The sequence below is a fragment of the Gracilinanus agilis genome, chromosome 3, assembly GCF_016433145.1.
Source record: "Gracilinanus agilis isolate LMUSP501 chromosome 3, AgileGrace, whole genome shotgun sequence".
In the NCBI taxonomy this organism is placed as follows: Eukaryota; Metazoa; Chordata; class Mammalia; order Didelphimorphia; family Didelphidae; genus Gracilinanus; species Gracilinanus agilis.
Window position 1 is genome coordinate 261,491,303 of NC_058132.1, and position 26,234 is coordinate 261,517,536.

Below are 26,234 nucleotides of genomic sequence, written 5' to 3' on the forward strand. Positions count from 1 at the left end.
ATTCACATATATAACACATCAAAAACATGCCTACTTATACAATTTAAATTCTCAGCCTTTATTATAAATTATAAATAATGCTTAAAATAATCATGGAATTAGTTATACTTTTTAAAAATGTAAAGCAAGTATAATTAGAAAGTATATTACACCCATTCACCCTACATTAGATTTTTTTCCCCATAGCAATGATCCTCCCAAAGCAAAAATCTACCCTAAATATTATAATATAGAAATGGTCTAATATATGGAAGGGGTATTTGTAGACATATTTGGTGGGAAGAGTAGGGATACTGCATATAAAATCTTCCTTCCCTCCTCCACAAAAAATTCACAATAAAGAGTAGTAAATTTGGTTCACAACTATTTTGCAAGTAGGGCTAAAACATTACCCTCTTGGAGTTATGTGAATTGTGCAAAAAAGCCGTTTTCACCAGTGATCCTGCCATCTGTTTAGTGAAAACAAAGCTAGTGAATCGCAGCCTCTGTGTGTGCCTCTGGATGTGTGTGTAGGCGAGGTGGCAGTGAGGGAGTTGAAGGTCAAAGGGTAAATTCCAATTGCTGTGACATATTTTTATGAGCTGAATCGTGCCCAGCTCTTAGCCACCAAAGGGGAAGAGGAGAGAGGAGCTTGGAACGGGAAGTAACTTGAGTGGGCAGCTCAGGAAAATCCTTCAGAAATGCTATTCAAAATCAGCAGTTAATTGCCCTTCTAACACCACATTTATCCATTGGTGTTTTATTCTATTCTCCCTGGCCCTTAAAAGGAAGCATTTTCTGTTACCTGAATATGATTTTAAAAAAATGTGGTTGGAAAATGTAGGGCTATTCTGGGACATGTATCTCTTTTTCATGAGGTTGTGTGGTAGGGGGTTTTGTTTGTTCCTGGAAGGAGGCAAGGAGTAAGGCCTGACTAAAAGTCAAAAAAGAAGAAGAAGGAAGACATGGAGGGATTCTAAGCTGGAGCTGGAAAGCGTTGTTAAAGCTCCCAGGGAGATGCAAACCAGGACAGGGCGAACAGCACCAGGAGGGGCAAAGAGCTCCAAGCTTTGTTATCCACCTGAACACTTCTGTCCTCTGAAGCATCCTCTCTCCTTGCACACCCCCTTCCCATCCCACAAAGAATCTCTTCCCATCCATTTAAAAGAGGTGCCTGTGGGGGAGATAGAGACTCCACTGTGGGAGGGTGGAGAGGATGCTAAAATCATGGAAGAAACAGCAGAAGGGTCAGAGGCAAGAGTCAAAGCAGAAGCAGCTGCAGCAGAACGGCCAACAACAGCAAGCCAGAGAGCAGGCAGCAACAGCAGCAGCAGCAACAGCAGTAGCAGCAGAGCAACAGCACCAGCACCAATGACGGCATGGGCAGCAACAGCTGTGGGTAGGCCAAGCTTCTTCCCTCTCTCCTTCCCACTAACAGGGGTCAGAATGGGGAGTAACTCATGCTCCTGTCCTCTGAGCAAGCAAATTCTCCTCATTCCTCTGCTCTGCCCTCTCAGCCTCAGCTGATGAGTGGAGCTCTCTTCCTCCCTCTCCCTCTGACTAGTTTGGATCAGGCATCACGGTTTGGCAAGACAGCATGCTGCTTCCTGCCTTTCCCTAGGAATAAAAGGATGCTTACTCCGGGTGGTAGAGGCCATCCTCGGCCCCTTGCTCAGCCTGGCCCAGGCCTGGATTATTGGGTTGAAAACAGGAGCAAAGATTGAAAAGGAACTGGATGCTTCCGGCCTGTGGACAAACTCTAGGCGCGACGAGTGGCAAAGGGTGAGAAGCTCCAGAAGTTGAAAGAAGATGAACAAATTAAGCGATTTCAGTATTATCAGAGATAGCATTATGACCCTTTTTGTGGTTAAAGGAACATAAATGTAGCTACAGATTGAATGAAGTTATAGGCCATAAAAGGGCAGGGGAGAAAAGGGAAGAGATAATAGGCACTGTCCATTTGAGCCTGTTACACTTATTGTTTCAAATCTATTCAGACCGTGTTAGTGGCAAATATATAGTTTACTGGCAATAATAAATTAGGAAAGGAGTAAAGATAAATATCAGGGGTTCTACAAAGCATTTAGAGGAGTGACAATTGCCGTTTGTTTGCTTTTGGTTTATGAAAATTACACTAGGCCAGGCTCTGGGTGAGGTACACAGCTTTATATTCTTTTTCATTTTTCTTCCTTTCTGGAGAGTAAGGGTATGAGTGCAAGCAGTCTACTTAAGGATTCCCCTTATTCCTTAAGAACGATAATTGTTTGACTTTGACTTTTTATTTCAGATTTTTCTTTCACATAAAATAAATGACATAAAGTAATTGGGAATCGTGTTAGCCTTTACTTCTGCCTTATTCTCTGCCACCAAAGCCCATCCATCCCATACCAATATAAATGTATTATCCCACTATCACTAATAAGGTCCACTAATAACACCTCCACATATGTGCATAGGAACTCCAAATGTTTGTCATATGTGGGCCTGGGCATTGAAACATCATTGAGTATAAATACAGACATCATTGTCTCTTTTAGTAATATTAATTTTGTTTATTCAACACGTCTCCCCATTTAGATTATAAGCTGCTCAAGGGCAAGAAATGTGTCTTCTCTTTACAATCTATCCATATGCACAATGTCACTCAGTGAGCATTTATGTAATAAATGAACAAAAATTATTTTTACTTCTGTGGATATATCATCTGATCTCAACTTACTGAACAAAAATAATTTTGTAAAATCAAAGATGTTAAAGCTTATAGATATGACTGAATGTGGTTATTTCATGTGATGATAAAAATATGTGGGCAAGAACTGTCCTTTTAGTCTGAACTCTAAAAAATATAAAATCAAAATCTTAGTTATTTAAAAAAGAATAGAATAATTGCTGGTAAGAATGATTGACATTTGTCACATAACTAGAAGTGGTGTTACTATCTAACTAGAATTGAAATACATAAATATTTTCACAGAAAAATATATTCCTTAAGAATGCATTCGTCACACCAATGCAACTACCAACAATTTGGAAATTTGTCTCGATCAAGGACACATGACAAAACTAGTGGAAATGCGCATGGGTAAGGGGGGCGCGGGGGGGGGTTGAAGGGGAAAGGAGGAGCATGAATCATGTAACCATGTTAAAAATGAATATTAATAAATGTAAAAAAAATAAAGTGAGGGGGTTGGACAAGAAAAAAAAAAGAATGCATTCGAATAAGATATTTTGCTTTAAATACTTTGTTTAAATTACTCTATTAATTTTACAGGTTTTATGATTCTTTAAAAAATTTCAAGACATTCATGAAAACTAAGTGTTCCAGAAATTTTAATAAACTTAAGTAATTTTGTTTTAAAACTGTCACATTATTATATTAACATATTTCTGGGCAATATTTTTGAAATTACTTTTAGCTTTTGAAAGGGGAAAAATGTTACTTCTCTTTCTGAGGTCAGATGGGTAAGAATAACATTCATGCTTCTAATTTTATTAAAGCATTTTAATTTTTATCGTGTGAATGTTATATTTCTCTACATGTCCTACTAATTCCATTTGTCTTAACAGAATTTTTCTACATTTTTTTCACATAATAAAAATACAAGTTTTATTCATTCATTCATAATATGTTTGTGGTTTTAACTGAGTACTGGGTGTTATCCTGCAAGACTAAGATATAGAGTTATATATAGCAGTCATTAGTAAATACATGTTAATACACATTAAGTGAGAATCTCAGTTTTTAACATGTTAAGAAACTAACCCAAACTTTTTCCAAAACATAGTTTTAAAAATTCACGCTGTCTAAAATGTAAAGCAAAATTGTATCACATTTCTTAATAACCAAACAAAAGCTTTCTGAGTGAAGATTCTGAGATTCCTCAGACTTTGTCTAAATTCAAAGTGCCCTCTACTGTCTCCAAATTGTATTACACAAAAAAGGAAATTTTGACAAGCTCCAAATAGAAATCTAGACAGTGAAAGACAGGAGGATAAAAATGAGATAGATAATGGCTTTGCCACTCACCCCCTAAGGCAATTCGGTTTGAAATGTTCCATCAGGAAATAGTTCATGACAAAAAAAAGTTAACAGGTACATTTTTATCTTTTTTGGGGGTGAGGAGTAAACATTTTTTCAGTTGCAGTTTCATGAGCATCCTCTCCTCTTAGTTTCACTTTCAAAAATTAAATCCATCTCAGCTTCATTGTATATTTCTAATATGGTATGTAGATCAACATTATGACTGCCCAACAATACCCCTTTAATAAATGATATATGACACTTGTCATGCTCTGATATCATTAATACTAAAGACAGGTTTTGTTATACTCTCTATATATCACATTTAGAAGTTTTCCTCAAATGTTTAGAAACAAGAATATTTTCATTAAGTGCCTTATTTATTGGGTCAAATTATGTTTTGAATAAAATAAAACTATTTATTAATTTATTATCTTTAGTCAGTTTAATGTGGCAGGATGATATAATATAAAGAATGCTGTAATTGGAGCCATGAGAATTGGGATCAAAGTGTGCCTTGGCACTTACTTACCAGCTCTCTGACCATGAGTAAATCACTTAAACTCTTTGAGACTCAGTTTGCTCATCTGGAAAATGGATATCATAATATTTGTATTGCCAACTTACAGAATTTCTGTGGAGAAAGCACTTTGGAAAACTTGTACCATTAAGTAAATGTGAGTTCTTATTCAATAAAAAATCCATAAAATATACTTATCTTTATGACGATGTCTATGTAAAAACAGAAAAGTAATATTATGTAAATTGTTGAGATGAATAAGAGTATGAGACAGATTATTAGAATATATCAGATCAGATAGATAACATTGCACATACTTACTTACCTTGGGTAAAGATGGAGAAAATATGCCCTGTGAAAATTGTTGGCCCAGATTTGGCATTCTGTGGGGTTGGCACTAGAAGAAAAGCAGCATTAACTCCAACCATCAGCTGTAATAATAGACTAGATTCAGTCATTTAAACTAAAATTGAAAGCAAAAAGAAAGGTAAAGTAGTTGGAAAACACAAGTATAATAGTGTAGGTCCTAGTAAACCAGGATGTGGTGTACTATCATAGAATGAGCACTGATGAGAGTCTGATAATAGTCTTAATTTTGCTTAACCAGCTGAGTAATCTTGGGTGAGACTTTTAACCTTCTGGGCCTTTTTTCTTCATTATAGAAATATATTAATATATTTATCTTGCCTGATTTGGGCCTCTTTGGGTACTGATATACTCAAATACTAACTCACTGGATCCATGAATGCTCTTTTAGATTTTTCCTCTTTATCAAAATTACTTCATTATATTAATACTATTATTTATCACCATTTTGGTATGTTGGATGTTGTAAGTTTGTAAGCAGCCAATTACACAAGATTCTTGCCTACTATGTATGTCCTTACATTTAAGACTGACAGCACTGAATCTACTTTATAAACCATGAAGGAGTCCCCCAGGTTCTCTTGCCATCTATCCTGTCACCAAAATGGTATTCCCATGCCTCTCCACCAGCCCCCCACACAAAGGAATACCTACATCTTGGTTCTGGGTGCATTCATCAAAACAATAAATTAAGCCTATTAGAAAGGACATGCCAATCGTCTGCCCTGAGCCTCAATTCACTATCCCTGGCAAACTCACCATCCCCAGACAAAAGACCCTTTCCAGGTCACCATTAGAATACGATCACATCAAGATAGAGACTTTCTTTTGATTTTTATATCCCCTTTCACTTGTCATATCATTTGGCACATAGTATGAGCTTAATACTTTTTTCATTCATTTATTCATTAGTTGGATGAAATATAATTTTAAAAACTTGCATAGTGTTTATTTAACTGAGGCTAGATAACTCTTTAAAATGGAATGAAGCTAAAAAATTAGGATTTGATGCTTTTATATGCCAGGATAGATGAGTAATTTTATTTCTACCAAATCAAGGAAGACTCATGAAAGAAAACAAGGATTTAAATAACTCTAAGGAGGAGAGAAATTATGTTTGAACTAAAAAAAGATATATAAAAATATACATATGTGTATATACATGTATACCTAACGTGTTCTTAAATAATAGATGACATTTTTATAGTGCTTTAGATACATGATGACATTTGATCCTCACTAGAACCCTGACCTAGGTACAACAGGTGTTATTATCCATTTTACAGATGAAGATATTGAGATTCAAAGATCTTGAAGTTGATTTGAACTTAAATTTCTCTGACTTTGATTAATACACTTTCCACTTTGCCAAACCTTTTTTCCCCTATATTTTCAATTGGTGAATTTACGTCTTTTGTTTTTCTTTTTAAAGGTTAATTTATATCAAATAATGACTGTAGGTATGAGTGAGTCTTTACCAAGCATTTTTGGAAAGTGAATACAAATTGTAGCATCAAAAAACTGCCAGAAACACAAGAAATTTAAAGTTTGAGGAAAAGGGATATATCACGTAAATAGAGAGGGGGTAGCAGGAAGAGGGAGAGAGACAGAGACAGAGACAGAAAGAATGATAGGCAAAAGCAATGTGATCTAATGGATTAAGAACCAGAGTCATGAAGACCTAGAATCAAGTCCTTTTTCTTATGCATATTGTCTGTATAATCCAAGGCTGGCCATTTAATTCTTCCTGCTCTAAGGAGTATGGGTAGCTAGGTGGCACAGTGGATAGAGGCCTGGAGTCAGAAAGACTCATCTTCATGTGTTCAAATCTGACCACAGACCCTTTCTAGTTGGGTGACCTTGATTAAGTCACTTAACCCAATTTGCCTCAGTTTTACATCTGTAAAATAGCTGGAGAAGGAAATGGCAAACCATTCCAGTATATTTGCCAAGAAAAATTCAAATGGGATTACAAAATGTCAGGCATGAATGACTGAATAACAATCTCAAGGAACTTTCTCAGAGTATAAGTTGAAGAGCATTTACTGTTTCTTCACCTGACACTCCCTATACCAATAAAATCACAAATTCACATACAAATACACATACACAAGCACAGATGCAGTGTGATATAACGTGCTGGTCTTTAACTGGAAAGACAGGGTCGATTCCTTTCTCAAAAGCTAACTGTAGCACTCAGGACAAGTTACTTAAGCCCTGTCTTTTCAAAGAAATTCTCCAAGAATTAGTTATTGGCAGATTGGTGAAGTGAGTCTTAATAAAATGATAATTTTTAGCATATTGATACATATCAAACTATCATTCTCTCTACTAAGATTATTTGTTTGTCCTGGATCTGTCATTTCAAAAATGAAGGGAGTGCTCCAGGTAAGAAATACCCTTTACCAATGCAGACTATTAGATCTTCCATAACTTCTGCTCTTATAGAGTTGACTTGAGGTACTGAGAACTTAAACTTTGTGTTCAGGTTCACAGCCAGTTGGCATCTGAAGTGGTTCATGAAGGAAAGTCTTCCTGACAAAGAAGCCAGCTCTGTTCTCACTATGTTATGCTGTCTCATGTATGAAGAATATATATTTTTATGCCTGATAGAGCATTTTCTTAAATACTGCCTTTTATCACAGTATTTTCCCTGACTCAGAAGTGAGAAGCAAAGTCAAGGCAAAGTTGAGTCTGAAATCAATCCTGAAAAGAATAGTTCTTTTCTGCCCTTATTATACTGTGCTATTCTAGGGTATGTGTTTATAATGTTAACTACATTTACAACACCTCTGCAAGCTGCAAGCCATTATACTTTCCTTCTCATTATTCCTAAACTTTTTAATCGTTTTCAATGATATATTTGTCATAATTCATTCTATCTGTACCGTTCTGTTTTCTCTTCCTAATTCTAAATGGCATTAACAAGATCATTGTCTTTCTCTTCCTCGTCCTCCCCCTTTGATCTTTATCTTCTCTTCTTCTTCTTTTTTCCTTATTCTTTCTCATACTTCTCTTCATTCACTATACTTTTTTTGTCAAATTACTACTCTCATCTTCTATGGGTACCTAGTATATGTTGAAACACATTATTGTGATTGGGAAGAACTGAATAGTCATTCGCATTTGCAGCACCTTCTTCTTCTAAGATTGATTTCCATTTTTGCTATTTAATCAGTTTTTCCTCTCTGACCTTTGCCATTTTATCTTGAAAAAACCTTCAGTGCCAAAACCAAGAAGCTACTTTCTTCCTTTCACTAATATCATGCACTAACACTCATAGCTCACAAAGCCCCAAAGTCACTGATTCTTTACTCCATATTATTCGATATGTCATTCTTACATGTTGCTTATAAGTGTGTACCTTACTTGACTAATTTAAATAATCAATCCAGTATGAAAGAGCCACACCTCAGTGTTATATAATACCTATGCGATTGTCATTATTAAATCATCCCATTCTTTTTTTACCCCATGTATATGAGGTCAAGCTAGATAACAACAAAAACATTACAGGCTCTTTGATAAAGATCTCTAGCATCCTGGTGACTTGGAAAATATTTGCCATTTCCTCAAATTTTCAAGACCACCAGGTTTCAAAGCTGTGTAGTAAGTAAATTTATTCACACAAATCTTTGAGGAAAAAGTGAGAACAGAAAATGAAAGAAACTGATATTGAAGTTCCTGACCATAGCGGAAAACGTTAACTGTAAATCCTGAAAATAGTAGGGCATTAGGGGTAGGTAGTTGGTACACTTGATAAGGGTGCCAAGCCTGGAGTCAGGAGAATCTGGCCTCAAACATTTCACACCTGTGTGATTCTAGGCAAGTCACTCAACTCTCTTTGCCTAGTCCTTGCCCTTTTGTTTTAGAATTATTACTAAAACAGAAAGTAAGAGTTTCAGGGTTTTTTATGGTGGGGGTGGAAAAAGAAAGAAAGAGTATCAGAGAAGAGGAAAGATTCATGAATGTTTGCTACTTGCCTTCTCTAATGGAAATGTTAATAAACAGTAGAGGTCAGAGTCTGGGTATTATGGCTGACTTGAAGATCTATAAAACAAAAGGCTCTCTTTGTTGGAGATTATTTCTCCATGGGAATGAAGAGAGATATTACAACGTTTTCCTTTAGTAAAACTTGAAAATATAATATGAAAAGGGATGGGCTAAGATAAAGCAACCATACCATAATGATGACAGTTTGAAGCTCTAATGTTTGTCTCCACATCTGGAAGGTTTCATGAAAGCTCGTACATAAGTGAAGTTCATTGACTCTGCTAGAAAAATCTCAGCTCTGAAACTGCTAGCTAGTAAACCTGGATCAGTAGCCTCTATCTATTAAGTCCTAGAGCAATCTGAAACATTTTGTGAGGATGTGATAAAATGGAAAGAATGCTGAATTTGGATTCTGGAAGGTGTATTTCATATTTGTTATCTATCATTAATGAATTGTACAGCCATAGTAAAATAATTTAATCCCTCAAAAGCCTCAGTTTTATGATCTGTAAAATGGGGATAATATCTGTACAAGAGTACTGTTGAGTGGCACATAAGCAATAATGTATGTAAAAGTTATATTTCAGTCTTTGAAGCACTGATTAAATTTCAGCTATTATTATGCCCCTACCCCTGTACACGAGCAGGATTCCTAGCTAGCAATTCTTCTAAAGGGGACAAATGTGAAATAATGAAAACAATTACAAATTTTAACATTGTAAAAAAGAAGGTGTTGCCACATATCTTTTCCTTCCATTTCTTGCTGTCCATTTCTGAGGCTGTGTGTTGGTTACCTAGGAGACAGCTATGGGATGTAACCTGATTGGCTGTATTGGCAGAAGGATTGTTGGTGGACATTTTGAGTAGGGGACATTTACATATCAGGCACACACACAGGAAAGGAAATGCTTGACACATAACGGGATTTTCTAATTGCAGTAAGAAAAAACAACTTAATGATTAAAAAAAGAGAGATGTGAAGGATAATGTAGAAGGTTATCTTGTCCATCGTCCTGCCAATTATTTTTTTAATTGTTTCTTCATTGTATGGCACAGTTAAATTCATGTTTTTCATCATATAACATACTTTCCCAAGCAGAATATTTCTATCAGTATCTGGCCACAAACTCTGTCTTTCTTTTCCAGTCATTATTTTCTTACTTATCAGTAGGTAGGCAAGATACACAAAAAGTAACTTTACTAGCATCTCACTGACCTCAAAGAAATCTTCCAGGGAGATGAAAAGAGTAACCATCCTAATGTTAAAATGTAGCCTCTGCCTAGAAATCGGGAACTCCAGCCACAAAAGTCTTTTTAAAGAAGTGTTCTAGAGCACCACTAGTATATAAGACTGGTCAATGTGGCACAGCAGAGGGAATAGACTAACCTGATTTATTTGTTTGTTAAATTTTTCCACTATGTAAGTTTGATGTTTTTTTCCCTCTGTGATGTTCTCTCCATCTGTCATCCTCCTTTCTACAGACATAGTTCTTTATGAAGAAAAGGCCCCAAACTAATTTTACATGAACAAAGGAATCTACTATAAGTCTATATGTATAAACTACCACGGTGAAGGACTGGCTAATTTAAATTGCCTATACAACTCTGCCATAAAAACTAGATTTTCCAATGAATTAGGAGGATTCTTTCTTCTTTATAGATCCCCTTAAAATTGTACATTCACATTTAATTTTACCATAGTGTATCAGTCTCTGTGTATAATGTGCTCCTGGATCTGCTCCTTTCACTCTGCATCAATTCCTGGAGGTCATTCCAGTTCACATGGAATTCCTCCAGTTTATTATTCCTTTAAGCACAATAGTATTCCATCACCAGCATATACCACAATTTGTTCAGCCATTCCCCAATTGAAGGGCATTTTCCAGTTTTTTGCCACCTCAAAGAGCATGGCTATAAATATTTTTGTGCATGTGTTTTTCCTTATGATCTCTTTGGGGTACAAACCCAACAATGGTATGGCTAAATCAAAGAACAGGCATTCTTTTAGTGCTCTTTGGGCATAGTTCCAAATTGCCATCCAAAACGGTTGAATAAGTTCACAACTCCACCAGCAATGCATTAATGTCCCAATTTTGCCACATCCCCTCCAACACTCATTACTCTCCGCTGCTGTCATTTTAGCCAATCTGCTAGGTCTGAGCTATCTCAGAGTTGTTTTGATTTGCATTTTTTCTAATTATTAGAGATTTAGAACACTTTCTCACGTGCTTATTGATAGTTTTGATTTCTTTATCTGAAAATTGCCTATTCATATCCCTTGCCCATTTATGGATTGGAGAGTGGCTTGATTAATGGACTTCTGTACTAGCAGCAATGTAATGACCCAGGACAATTCTGAGGGATTTATGGAAAATAATGCTACCCACATTCAGAGGAAGAACTGCAGGAGTGGAAACACAGAAGAAAAACAACTGCTTGAACACATGAGTTGATGTGGATACAATTAGGATGTAGACTCTTAATGACCACCCTAGAATAATTATCAATAATATGGAAATAGGTCTTGATCAATGACACATGAAGAAACCAGTGGAAATGTGTGTCAGATACTGGGGGGTAGAGGAGGTGGGGAGCGAGAGAACAAGAACATAAATAATGTAACCATGGAAAATTTTTTTTCTAAATAAATAAATAAAAGACAAACCCTCCCCCAAAAAACAAATAAAATTGTACATTCACTCTATATTCATGCATTGCATACTCTATTCTTTGCATAGTATGTAATTTCTTCTGATAAATTCTGTGGAGGATTGTCCTCTTCTCCCCAATCCCCTAACACCTCAAATAGTAAAATACCATTTTTAATTTAGGGACTTGAAATTTAATTTTGAAGAAAAGAAATATATACAAGAGATATTATATGATGTGGTGAAAAGATCAATTAAGTATCAAGATCAGATAGAAGGGAAGGCAAAAAAATATATAAGATTAAATAACTTCCTAGAAGTGAGAGCACTTACTTAAGAAAAGAGGCAAAAAATAGAAAATGATGTTTGTTTTTTTCAAGGACTATATTACAGACTGCCCAGTCAAATAGAGGAAATGGATGATTAATTTCTGACACTGATGTGAGATAGCTATGATGCTAACGGCATGCGACATCAGAAGAGAAATCAATTTATTTTTTTTAATTTTTTTTAGAAAACATTTTTCCATGGTTACATGACTCATGTTCTTGCTCTCTCTCCCTCCACCCTCCAACCCCACCATAGCCGATGCACATTTCCACTGGTTTCTTCATATACTTCCACGTTATTAATGATTGTTCTAGGGTGGTCATTAAGAGTCTACATCCCAAATTGTGCCCGCATCAATCCAAGCATTCAAACAGTTGCTCTTTTGTGTTTCCACTCCTGTAGTTGAGAAATCAATTTAAAAGTCATAGAAAGTATCTAGAAATCTGATGATACAATTACAACTAGTAGTACTAAGAAGGAAAAGGGAGAATTAAGTAAATTCATGTACCTGAATAAGAAGTATGTCCCTGAGTTCATATTTTTAAAAGATAGGTATAAACAGTGGAAGAAGTCGCCTCTAAGTGGGGACAAATTTAGAATAATATAATAGTTCTTTAAAAAGAAAGTTAAAAAAAAAACTTAGGCCCCCATGCAAAATTAGACCTACCAAGAATATCTAAAAATACTCTTAGAACAAACTTTGTTAGAGACAAGGGTAAACTGATAAATGTTTAACTATTGGTACTCTGAAAAAGAAAAAAAAAGTACCCAAATGTACTTTTAAGTTAATTTGCATTATTAACATTTTGTCTATCACCTTCTTAAGTCTGGAAATCAACAAAACAAGAAATTAAATCCCAATTTGTAGAATTTGCTAATTTTTGAGGTATAAATGGTCATTCTGAAAATTTAACAGTCAGCTCTCATGAACTTGTTGAAGTTTGCTCTTTTTATATTTCTGGTTAGAGAGTAAAAGCATAAAGGGGATAAGGAGTGATTTGAATTATGATAATGGGTAACAGGATGAAAGGGGAGAAATTCAGAATGAATGAGAAAAATGAAAGTTGTTGAGTTGTGTAAAGAGTTAATTAAAGAACACACTGCTCTAAGTGAGTTCATGTCATGTGGGCCAATGAATTTCATAAGAGAGAATCAAAAGAGCTCTCAGGTGTGATTGTTGAACTATTGTTGATGATTTTTGAGAAATTATGGAAAAAAGAGAGGTGCCATAACATTAGAAATAAGTGCCCCAATTTTGAAAACAAAAATGATGGATTCTCTTAACTATAGGCCTATGAACTTGATGCCAATTTCAAGAAAAAAATTTAGAATGGATTATTAAACAAATAGCTTATGGGCTCTTAGAATGGAGAACAGTAATTAGTATGAGCCAGCATAGGTTCATTAAGAACAAATCATGCCAGACCAACCTCATTTCCTATTTTGACAGGGTTACTAGACAATATCCTCTTCTATGAAGCCTTAACTGAAAAGCCCACTTTTTAGTGCTCACTTCTTTCTTAAATTACCTTAAATTACTTAAGATAATAACTTAGAGCTGGAAAAGAGCTGAGAGGCCATCTGGTTGGATTCCCTCATTTTACAGGTGAAGAAATCAGTGAGTAAGCATCTATTAAATGCTTACTATGTACCAGGCTTCATGCTAAGCACAGGATAATGAGTGCTATAGATAAAACGTAACTTATCAAAGTTGTGCGGGTACTTAATAAAATAATATTTTATTTCTGATCTATGAATCAAAATTCCATGCTCTTTATACTCTATATAAGACTTATTTGTTTTTCTTTTCTAGGTAACTCTGAGGCATGAGATTTCTCATTTTTGTCTTTGTATACTCAGAACCTAGCATGTTACATTTACAGATTTATTTTTGTGGGGGACAAGGGTGGACTCATAATTTAATTGGTGTGTTAAGAAAACCTCCTCTTCCTATATGTAGTTAAGCAATTCTACATTAATTTACAAGGTTGTTATTAATCCTTTGTTCAAAGACCAGTGACATCTTGGGGTGTTTGTGAATTGGATTTAATAGAGTCACAAGTTGTCAGCCTCACTGTCTCTTCTAGAGTTTGGTGTTAGAATTGACTGAATTACTGAGTGGTTGCAGAAGGTTTTTCCAGAATCACAGCCAGCATGTCAAAAGTCCTGAACTCTGAACCTCTTGACTCTAAGATCAGATCTGTGTCCATTACATGATGATGCCTTTCTCGCTTAAATACAAAGTAAGTATTTAACAAATATTTATTGAAATGAATTTTTATAAAGAAAATGCATATTGAGAGTGTTAGACAAAGTATCCCTACATTTTAGCAAGAACTTTGACAAGGTCTCTCATAATGTCATTGTGAGCAAAATTGGAACTTAATGTGAATTCAAAACTGTTCGAATGACCATATCAAAAGACTATTGATCAGGGCAGCTGGGTAGCTCAGTGGAGTGAGAGTCAGGCCTAGAGACAGGAGGTCCTAGGTTCAAACCCGGCCTCAGCCACTTCCCAGCTGTGTGACCCTGGGCAAGTCACTTGACCCCCATTGCCCACCCTTACCAATCTTCCACCTATGAGACAATACACCGAAGTATAAGGGTTTAAAAAAAAAGAGTATTGATCAATGGCTTGATACCATCCTAGAGAAAGGGCATTAGTGTTTTTCCATAAGTCCTTGTGCTTCATCCTACATACTTAATTGATTTTATCTACTACTCAAATGAAGACTTAGATGGCATTTTACAGATAATGCAAAATTTGCAGAGGTGACTAATACAATAGGTAGCAGAGTCTTGTTACAAAAAATATCTACATCACCAGGTATTCTTAATCTTTTTGTGTCTACAGGGGCAGCAAGATGGCTCACTGGATTGAGAGCCAGGCCGAGAGATGGGAGGCCCTGTTTTCAACTGGCCTCAGATGATTCCTAAGCTGGGCAAGCCACATACCCCTTATTGCCTAGCAATATTGCCTATACAGTATTGATTCTGATTTGTAAGGTAAGGGGTATTTTAAAATCTTTTTGTTTCTTGAAACCCTGGAGTAGTCTGGTAAGGTCCATGGACCAATTTTTAGAATAAATGTATTTTTTTGAAATCAGAATTTGAAGGAAAAACTAAATTTCAATCAAAAGTTAGTGAAAATAAAAATGGAATGGATTTCCTATCCAAGTTCATTGATCTTTTGAAATTTGTCTATGGACAATTTGTCTGTTGACTCTAAGTCAAAACACCTGATTCTAAATAGATTGAATAGGCATAAAATTATCCAGATAAAATTTGAAATGAATAATTATTGTATATTAGACAGGTTCAAAAATTCAACTTCTAAGGACAAGATTTCAGTGATGTATGACTTAACAGTTGTTCATTTAAGAACTACCTGAACATTTTAATAAGTTCAAACTGAATATCAATCAGTCATATAAGAACCACGATGATAATATTTATTATAATGGTAATATTTGTATGATATTTGACAATTTACAAAGGAATTGGAATATAGCATTTTTTTAATAAGGAGCACAAAAAGCTAGAATGATTTTTAAGAGAAGTGTAACATCAAGGGAGAGGATACAATTGACTAGACATTTTCTCCTATCATTGTGATCTTTGTGACATCTTTAAAATAGGATTTGCATGCAAGAGGTAAAGCAATGTCAGTGATTTTAGCTGCCACTGGGACAGTGGAACTAAAGAGTCAACAATTGAATGAACCAACAGCAGAGAATACTAATCCCTAACCCTTAATGTGGTTACTCAGCAACCTCTTTCCTGTCACTCACCCTACTGTAGGGCTGCACAAGCAAAATCATGGACTTGCAACAGAACTCAACTATAACCCTTCCCCCTCCTTCCCATGCCTAGGAAAACCAAAGAGCAAAAGTTTATTGTGTCTAGGATAATAATGTGGCAGTACTCATACTAAGTTAGAGAAATAAGGAACACAAAAAATGGTGTGTGTGTGTGTGTGTGTGTGTGTGTGTGTGTGTCTGTTTGATGTGTCACTAAGTCTGATGGAAAGAGCTTATCAGATAGTTGGAGCCAGTTCTGTCCTTTCCAAAATAATTTGAGGCAGAGATGAAAGTGAATTAAATGTGAATTATCCATTCTGGGAAGAGCCTCAGAAGAATCATATAATACACTGGAAGCCTCCCTCCAGTTTTTTATGGATATCATAGATCCCAGTTCAGCACTGGCTATCTACATACACACACACATTTATATAAAACATATACATGTATATATATACATATATATGTGTGTTTGCATATGTGTTCATGTGCAAGATTACATTGTGTATCTATAGTTTATATGTGTATATATAACTAATATACTATCCTTATATATTATACAATAAGCAATTATATAAGTACAATTACATGTGTTATATAAGATTATAATATGTTATGTATGATTATAATATATAATTTTTTCAATGAATAAGCATTTATTTTCGCTCCCTCTTCATCCCATCCAAAGTTGAAAAAAAATAAAAAGAAAACGTTGATAAAATATTCATAATCAGAACAACATTTCACACTGGCCATATCAAAAAATGTATGTGTCATTCTGCATCTTTATTCCATCATATCCTGTGTCATGACATAAGTCCTCTGAAATCAATGTTTGCCACTGCACAGATCAGAGATTTCAAGTTGTTAAAAGCTGCTTGTTTTTCAATACTGTAATTATATAAATTCTACTCTCTTAGAACTGCATCAGTTCACAGAGATCTTTACTTTTTTCTCTCTAGATATTAATTTTTTTTTCACATTTCTTATGGTGCTATAATATCCAGATACACTTATTTGCTATAATTTATGCATTCACTAACTGAGGGAAACAGTTTCCACTGTTTTGTCATGACAAAAAAAAAAGAGCTTCTATAAATATTTTTTAACAAATGATTCATTTTTCCTATTTCACTTATATTTTGGGAGCATAAGCATAGTAGTGATCTCTCTAGGTCAAATGGTATTCACAATTGCATTGCTTTTTGGTAATAGTTCAAAATTTTTTTCCAGAATGGCTTTATCAGTTCATATCTTCACCAACAGTTCATTCATATTCCTGTGCTTCTCCAGCCACTCAAACAATTGTCAGTGTTCAATGGATGGAATGGTGGAAGTGGAATCAGAAAGACTTGAGTATGAATCCAGTTTCTGACACTTACTGTGTGACCCTGGACAAGTCACTTAATGCTGTTTTCTTCAGTTTCTTATCGATGGAATGACCTGGAGAAGGAAATGGCAAACCATTCAGATATCCTTGCCAAGAAAACCCCAAATGGAGTTATGAAGAGTCAAAAACAGCTGAAATGACTGAACAAGAAGAAATATTGGGGTAGGGGTAAGGTGGTAATAAAGAAGACCTTCAAGTTCCCATCCTTTGTTCTTTGTCTTCCTCAACTTTCTTTACTTACATCCATTATGTAAGAGCTATGGATAAATATCATACTAGCAAATACAGGTATTTGGAATGGACTTAAACTATAAATACTCATAAATAAAGAACTGTTGTCCTAAGAATTAAATCTTTTTGATTACCTTCTATTGTCACTGAATAAGTGACTAAAAGAAAATTAATAGCAAAAGTAGGGAAATAATTTGGCATGGGGGAAGTAATTAAAATGTCAAATATTTCAAGTTTAAAAATTCAAATGGAAGCTGGTAGTGGATTATCCTCTAGAGATATGTCTTACATTGCAAATGGCTTAAGGCAAATGATCTTTCTTAAATCTAACCTGAATGGTTTTTGACTATACAAGTAGGAAAGGGACAGAATGAGTAGTATTCAATTTAGAGTCTTTTGTGGAGAAAAAAAAGATAATTTAATCTTAGGGTAAAAATAGTCAGTAGGGAATCAGGATTTGATATTACACAAAAAAGACATGCACCTATCAAGATAGTAATTTCAGATGATATTAAGAGAGGAACCTTTTTTAAAGAGAGGGAAATTCTAAATTTGGAGGATTACTCATTGAGGGCATTTGGGTAATAGTGTGGCCTACAAAGAAGCTTTGCAAACAAGTTGTAAGAGGAATATTGCTGAAAGAAAAAGAAGGCAAGCAAGATGTTGTCTACTAAAAATAAAAAGAAATAAATGCCTTCAATTCATTCTATTGTTTCTGAAATTTTTTTCCTTGAGTTAGGGTGGTAGAAGGACTCATCATTCCTGAAGAATTAAGAGCATTTTTTTAAAAAACATGCTCAACATTGTTACAAATCACTTAAATTTTCCCTTCTTATTTATGCCCACAAACCAAATGTAATCATCCTTTTTACTGGCATCACTGAGAAATTGTGAAGATTTGAAACTTAATCACGATAAAAAATACTTTGGCATCTTTGTGTGAAAAATGAATCTGATCATTCATGACTGTTGGTCTGTCTTGAGAGTCATTATTTATAAGAATAAATTCCATCCATACTCTAGTTACCTGAAAGGTCTATTTTCCTAACACAACCTAAAATTCATGGTACAATTTGGCAGAGGAAAACAAGTAAAATTCTCTTTCTTATATGCTTGAAAGAAGAAAACTATTTAGATAAATAAGATTCAAAAAGTTGTGTCACTGATATGCTGCAAATGAATTATTTCCTCTATTTTTTTCTTAAATAGTCTCCTTAGCTATGATTGTACTTTTAGGGTTGATTGTAAGTGTTTGAAGTTGCATGCATCTTCTTAGTCTGTGTCTCAATTATTATGGCTTTTTTATAATAGGGTTTTACTGTTGTTAACGCATTTTTTCATGTTATTAAAAATAATAGAACACTTTTCAGTGAGGAAACAAGTCAACAATCACAAATAACTTTTTAAACTTAGCGGGAATAAGAAATGAGCCATTTAGGGTGGAACAATTAGAATTCCACCGGTTTAAAGCCAAATCCATAAGGATCCAGGGCAAGTGGAACCCAAGACTACAAGTATTTGACAAAACACTTCCCAATATCTAAATTATTAATTTTGAAAATAAACAGAAAAACAGGGCATGACTCTACTAATTGTTTTACTTTCCATAAACAAATCTGCAGATTGTTTGGATTATAGGGCAAGTACAATGGTGTTGCTGCTGAGATATTTACAGATTATGTTTAGTAAAACAGGAATACTTTTAGATCCTGAAGATCTTTGAAGTCCCTAACAAATTAGTTTGAATAGAACAAGTTAAGTTCAGAGAACTGATAGTCATATCAAGTAATCTGCTTTATGCCTAAATTAACTCCCAGTCCTAAGAATCAAATAAGTTGTCTCTAGAACACTTCAGAGTTTTCCATATACTCCTGTAATTTTCAAAATATTTTATCCGCAGGTCTTCTCTTCAACACTTTTTTCTAAGACTAACAAGAAGGGAAGAGAAGAAACTCAAAATGATACTATTCACAAATTTTTTTCTTTCTCTTCCTGATTGTTCTATGCCAAAAGTTGAAACTCTACTGCATCTATGGTATAGTCGAAGCTTGGAATTGAGGTGCAACTTCTCCTCCTTTGCATTTTCTAGCAATTTGGTTAAATCCTTCATCCTTTTCTTAGGTTGAAATTTATGGACAGAGACTGTCTTGTCAGCGACTTTCTATTAATAACACCTCTATCTTAAAGTTTTTATGTTATGTCTGTCATCTCTCTATCATTTATCTTTTTTTTTCTCTTTAGTTAATGGACCTGAGGATTCCTATCCTAGAAGGACTCAATTCCTCCTAGAGCAAGACAAACTAAGGCAATATATAATTATTGAGATATTTGTATAAATAAGGAAGTGAGTTTAGGTGTAGGAAAAGTATGAAATGAGTGTGATTGACTTGGTATGAATCCTTAGAGGAACACCACAAAGAGGAGGGAAGGTTTGATTAGTCATCTGAATGTTAATTTCAGTTGAATAACTGTATTACAGGGGTGGAGGATAGAGAAAGGTTGATGTCAAAATGCTCTTGGAATGCCAAATGAACTAAAATATAGTTTGAGAGCTAGAGGGGGATGACGACAGAAAAAATAAATCAGGAGAATAATTAAGCTGCGGTAGACAGTTCAAGTGAGATATATATGAAGAAAGGTCAGGGAAATGGGGTAAAGGCAGGTGGTTAGGAGTTAAACCCTCTGTTCAAGAATTTTGTATTTATTCACAAGGTAATTGGGAGTCAAATGGAAAAATCAGAGGATGGAGTGATATGTGGTAAATTGTTTATTGCAAATGATCAGATGTGTGTTTACATGTAGGTGGCCAGCATACTGGCAGAGATGTACTAATCCAAGGTAAATCCCTCCATTCACTTATTAAGCACTCACTATGTGGTAAACATATCTAAAAATTTAATGACTTTTCAATGGCCAAAGCTATGCAAAAGGTACAAGGAAGAAGACTAGGAGATATTGTGAAGACACATGATGTAGATACAAGAAATGAACAAGGATAGGAAAATTGGGTGTAAATATAAGAGAAAGATCAAAGGAAAAGAACTGAGAATAATTTGCTTTTCATTCAGGAGATGATTTTAAGTCTATTTTAAAATTGGAAGAAACTTTAAAAACATTAATATTTTGGAAGATATATAACTTTTCAAAGTCCTTTTAGAGCTACGTTATTTGATTTGGTCATTATAAAACCTTTTAAATTAGCCTAGACTAGTATTATTATTTGTATTTTAAAATACAGAAAGAGAGAATTCAAAATTTGTTTCAGGTGGCACAACCAATAAATGATATAAGGGAAACTCATACCCAGGTCTTCTAAATCCATACCTAGTATTTTTTCTTCTTTGCAATGATGTCTTTATATAAGGAAAAGTAACACATCTTTCCATCTCCATAGAGAACAGAGTAAAGAGAAAACCTTATACATACCTACAGTAATGGATTTAGGTTAGACCAAGAATTTTTAACTTAGAATCATGAACTTGTTTTAAAAACATAAACTCATTTAAAAATACTACATATCCTTTCTAATTCTCTGTATTTTATTTTATGCATTTAAAAATAGTATTCTTAGAATAATCCTTAGCACTGTATGTGGCAGATAGTAAGCACTTAGTAAATGGTAGTTGACTAACTGAGGAGGGGGTCTATAGGCTTCACCTGCTTACCAAAGAAATCTATGACACTCAAAAAGTCTAAGAACCCCGGAGTAGATGGAAGAAATACTTGTATATGCTAGAAATAGTTAAAGAATATCATGAAGCATTTTAGAATTTCTTTTTCTCTGAAGAGGTCTTTAAATATATGCTAAATTCCCAATGGGATTTCACATTTCGAATAAAGTTTGGGAATTCAGTAAATGGGTCTTGGAATTACAGTCTCAGAGTAGGAAGGAACTTCAGAGACCCTCTATTCCAATATATCTGACATAATTTTATCTGCAATATAACCAATAATTGAGCATATATTTATTGCTTGAAGATATTTATTGGAGGGCAGAGGAAGGAGGGTACCATTTTCCAGGGAAGTACATTTAATTTTTGGAACATTTTCCTGATATCAAAACCCATATCAGCCTCTTTGCAATTTCTACCCCTTGCTTCTGGTTCTACTCTTTGAGAACTAAAATAACATGCTGATCTTCCAGATGAGAGACTCCAAATATTTCAAGATGGCTATTATGTATCCCACCCCTAACCATGTCTCCACCGAGATGTAATTCCCAGTTACCAATCAGCATGATATGATCTTGAACCCCTTCACAATCCTGGGCACCCTCTCTGGATGCTCTCCACCTAATTAGCTTACATTTTCCTTCTAAAAATTTGGTACTCAGAGAATAAAGAAAGCATTCTGGATGAAATGTCCATTGCTTTAATCTTGTTGGCATTCAACTATATTTTATAGTCATTTTGCAGACATTAGTAATAATACTTTAATAATTAATAAGTCCCAATAACTAATTGGGACTTATGAAATAGTTTTTTGAGTCTTCCTATTTTGTGTTTGGGGTGGGGGTAGGAGGGACTTTGAACTCTGATTTTATTAGTCTAGGGAACTCTTGGTATGAAAATTCCTTCCTCCTTCTCCCTACTCTACTCTTCATTTTTCTCCACTTTCTTTTCCTTCTCCATTCCCTTTCTTCTTCTCTTGCCTTCCTTCCTCTCTCCTGAATCACCATTCAAGAGCTTTCCCACAATGCCTGGCAAACTGTAAAGTAGTGGGAAGATGGTAGCTGGGGATGTAGATGTGAGGACCATGGCTGCCTAGGCTCTTTCAGGGACTCCTTTCCACTTCAACATAGAGGTAGCAGAGGCTTTTATTCCACTGCCCTAGCCTTCAGTCCTGCTGAGCTTTCCTGCCATCTTTGAATCCTCCAGAATAATGCAAGTCCGAGAGCCAGAAATGTGCTTAATGTAATCAGAGCACAAGACAAAAGCAAGGTGTTTTGAGTGTGGTACATTCATTCCCCAGTGACTGAACATGACCTTTGGGGTTTGGATCTACCTGGAATGCTCATAGAAACATGAAGGGCCAGGAACTCACCTCAGATTTGTACATTCTTATCATGGACAAATGGAAGGATGTTGAGCCAGACAAGAAGAAGGTAGGTGTAAATACCATATTTTTAAAAAATTCCTGGAATCTTAAGATTATGATCCCGATTGGTCAGTGCAGGAGAAATACAACAGCAAAGCTGTGTTTTTTTCTTTTAGGTACAAGATAGCTACATTAGCTGAGGGAAAAGAAAAGAGTTCTGCTCAAATTTAGACTTCCCCTCACTCTAGAATGGCTCTATGCCTAGCTCACTATCTTTTTGCCAATTCCAAAATATAGCTGTCTTTCAGACCAAGCATTTGAAGACTGGTTAAATGATGATATCAACTCCTTTCAAGGGGACCAAAAGCATCTCTGTTGGATTTGATAACACTACCTCTTAGAAAAAAGATGATGCCTTTCTCAGTAATGTCATGTGATTGCTGTATTAGGGGTAGACCAGTTTTACAAGAGCAAACAAATTTGCTTGGCAGCTAAAGAAGATGCTACAAAATTTGAATCTGAAGCAAGTCAAAAGGTAGTGAAATAATTTTTGCATCTTAATTATACTATTTATACAATTTTCTAGTGCTTTACAAATTCTTTTAAAGTAATATTCAATGGATTGAAATGGGTAGCTCAGACCCTACTATTATTTATAATATCTGTTGTCATTCTTTTCCCATGTAGTTTATTCATAGCCACACTAGCCCTACTTCACATTTAGTTTAATAAACTTCAATTTCAGAAACCATTCCCAATAATAGGTGATTATACTTCCCACTTGCTCCCACTGAAAGTATAAATGAGGGACTGAAATTTCTTCTATAAAACTAAAAAAATTATAAACCTTATGTTTGCAAAAAATGCAGATCAGTAATTTATCTATAATATAAATTAGCAACAACCTGGAATTGAGAAAGTGATACTTTTTGAAACACAGCTAGTACCTATTACAAGAAAAGCCTGACCCCATGTCTTCTTTATTCCAAAGTTAGCCCTCCATCAACTAACTACACAATAATACCTCCCCAGAAATAGCTACAGAGCACAAAAACAAAGCTGAAAAAAAATCAACTAAAATGCAATTTGATTAGTAATTAGGAATGGTGAGTGTGTGTGTGTCTGTGTGTGTGTCTGTGTGTGTGTGTGTGTGTGTGTGTGTGTGTGTGTGTGTGTGTGTGTGTGTGTGTAGGGGCAAAACCTTCTAGCTGGAACTCCATTTAAGTGTAGTGCAGTGCCTCCATGGTAGCCAGAGTTGATATGGCCCTTTCTACTTGCCAACCATGCCTTCACTGCCTCTGGGCAGCATCATTGGTCCCACTGCCTACTATAAACTAATACTCTACATTTAGTTTTGAGTTCTAATAGGTGAGTCTTTGCCTTATTTTCCCAAGAACCTGACCCCAGGATCATTTCCTTTCTATCTCCACACAATGCTGCAACATTTTTTTTATCATATCTCTTTTTACTTCCCCTTTATGTAATATACTCCCATATTTGAAGCTCCTTGAAGGCAGAGATTATCTTACCCATATTTGCATCCTCAGCTCTTAGCCCAATGTTTAAATTATACTAAATGCTTAATATATCTTCTGTCTATCAGATAATAATTATTGTCATTACCCTTTGTTATGAACTCACTTTTTTTGCTTTATATTTCAAAGATCTAATATTGTCATATTTCCCTGTTATAACTGATTTTCCTCTAATTTGTAATTCACCACACTCAAAACCTTAAATCTCTTTGGTTTTTTCATAAGCAGAAGAAGGCCATGAATTAGCAATATCAAGAATTGGAAAAAATACCCCATAGGACTTTAAATTATTCCTATTAACAATATTTCTCTGGGGTTACAAAATAATTTCTTAGGTTTCTAATTAAGAAGGGGATTTCTTTTAAACCAGATTTCCCCTTTAACCTGATTATTTTTGTATAGCCTTCCAGAGAGTAATTTTTATAAAAATTGAAATTGCTGTTATAGTAGAAATATATCTGTGTATACATATGCACACACACACACAAACATTTGTTATTGATACAAATTGCTGCTCAACTATGTTATTGCAAATTATAATACAGGGAAGTCATTATCCAATACAACATTTTTCATGTAATATTTTGTGTTGTCTCAGTAAATTCCCATTTACCCAGGATGCTTGGAAAATGAGTTATTCTATTTAATTATTCTAGAAACCTGAGGGTTACCTTAAATATGTTAATAAAAACTACTAATTTCCAAAGAATCTGACTATAGGGAAACATATTTATCATGAAAACTATACTGAATAAAATTTACTCTTTCATTGAAGAGTCAGGATCCTACAAAGCCTGAGGGTCATCATTAAGAACATCAATGATCATTGTACAATGTTGAGAATATTCTCATTATGTGAATTTTCTGCTTGTTTACATTTTTAGATTAATGTGAAAAAAGTTCACGTGAAAAATTAAAATTTTATAATTTGTAGTTTAATTTATAGTTTGAGAGTATGTTCATGTTTTGTATAAATCTCTTGATAGTTATTATTACCTTCAAAATATGTTTTAGAGTCATCCCTTCATAGATATAATTAGACCTATAATATTCCATTTCAAAATTGGAAATGAACTGAATGAGTCATATCTCCTTCCTTGCAGACCCATTGTTCTTGAAAACAGAAGTTTTGTAAGTTATATTTCTATTAATATTTTGCCATCTTTCTCACGCTAATTTTAATGATGACCATCATCATGCTATTCTACAAAGTCATCTTTTAATGGAGAAAGGGGGAATGGAACTATTTCATCTACATAGGAACTTCTTCCATCAATGCAGATCGACATTTTTTTCTCCAATTTAGTATTCAAAAGCTGCTCTGAGTACTGAGCACAAAGTATGAAGAAACTTGACCAGAATGTGACAGGACCTGAACTCAGGTTTTCCTGTCTCCAAGATTACCTCTCTCCTCACTTTGCTATACTTCCTGTGTCCTTTCAGATATCTTTCCCCATAATTATTACAACACTATATTTTGTACATTGTTCATTTGAATTATGGTTGGCTACAGGACCACTTCAGTCAATGCCTACTAATGCATGTATTGAACAGTTCCATAATTGTTTGTCTCACGTCATATTTCATCTTTGGGTATTTTAGGGGATCACAACAATAGGCTCAATCAGGGAAAACTTTTTGAAGGACATGGGTTTCAATTTGGTTCTTAAAGAAATAAACTGATTTGCTTTGGCAAAGAGAAAGGGGAATATTTCAAATAGGAGTAAATTCAAGATCAAAGATTTGTTAGAAAATATAAACCCAGGAGATTGGTAATTTGGCTTAGTTAGATCAGAAGTCTTGTAACAAGTGTAACAAGAGGCAAGTGGAAAAATTGGAGGAAGGGCATTGTTGTTAATAGATGATAGACTGAGGGGTTAAGATTTGATGATATTAATATATGTGATATATGCATATGAATATATATTCACCAAAATACTTTATTTCCTTTTCTATACATGCATATTTATCATTTAGAACAATTTTTTTAGTGTTCAAACTGTCATGGAAAGTCTACAAGTCAAAATACTTCTGTAAAGGTGTTATAATGAAACCCTTTATACTTATACTTATTTATTTATTATTTTTACTGAAAAAGGAATTTAAATCCTATCCTCATCTTAGCTGTTTTCAGATGAATAAATCTGTGGTTATTTCTGAATATAATTCATAGAATCATGAATGTAGAGGATCCTAAATTAAAGAGAGAACTTGGGGAATTATCTGGTTTAGAACTCCATCCCCAAGTAGGTAATTTTAAAAACTATATATACAGTCCTCTTATCTTTCTTTTCCTTTCCTTTCCTTTCCTTTCCTTTCCTTTCCTTTCCTTTCCTTTCCTTTCCTTTCCTTTCCTTTCCTTTCCTTTCCTTTCCTTTCCTTTC

General features: G+C 34.6%; 1 pseudogene; it reads left to right on the forward strand.

The window, feature by feature from the left end:
• Positions 1-1,206: 1,206 nt before the first annotated feature.
• Positions 1,207-22,862, forward strand: LOC123241462 (annotated as a pseudogene).
• The last annotated feature ends 3,372 nt before the right edge of the window (positions 22,863-26,234 follow it).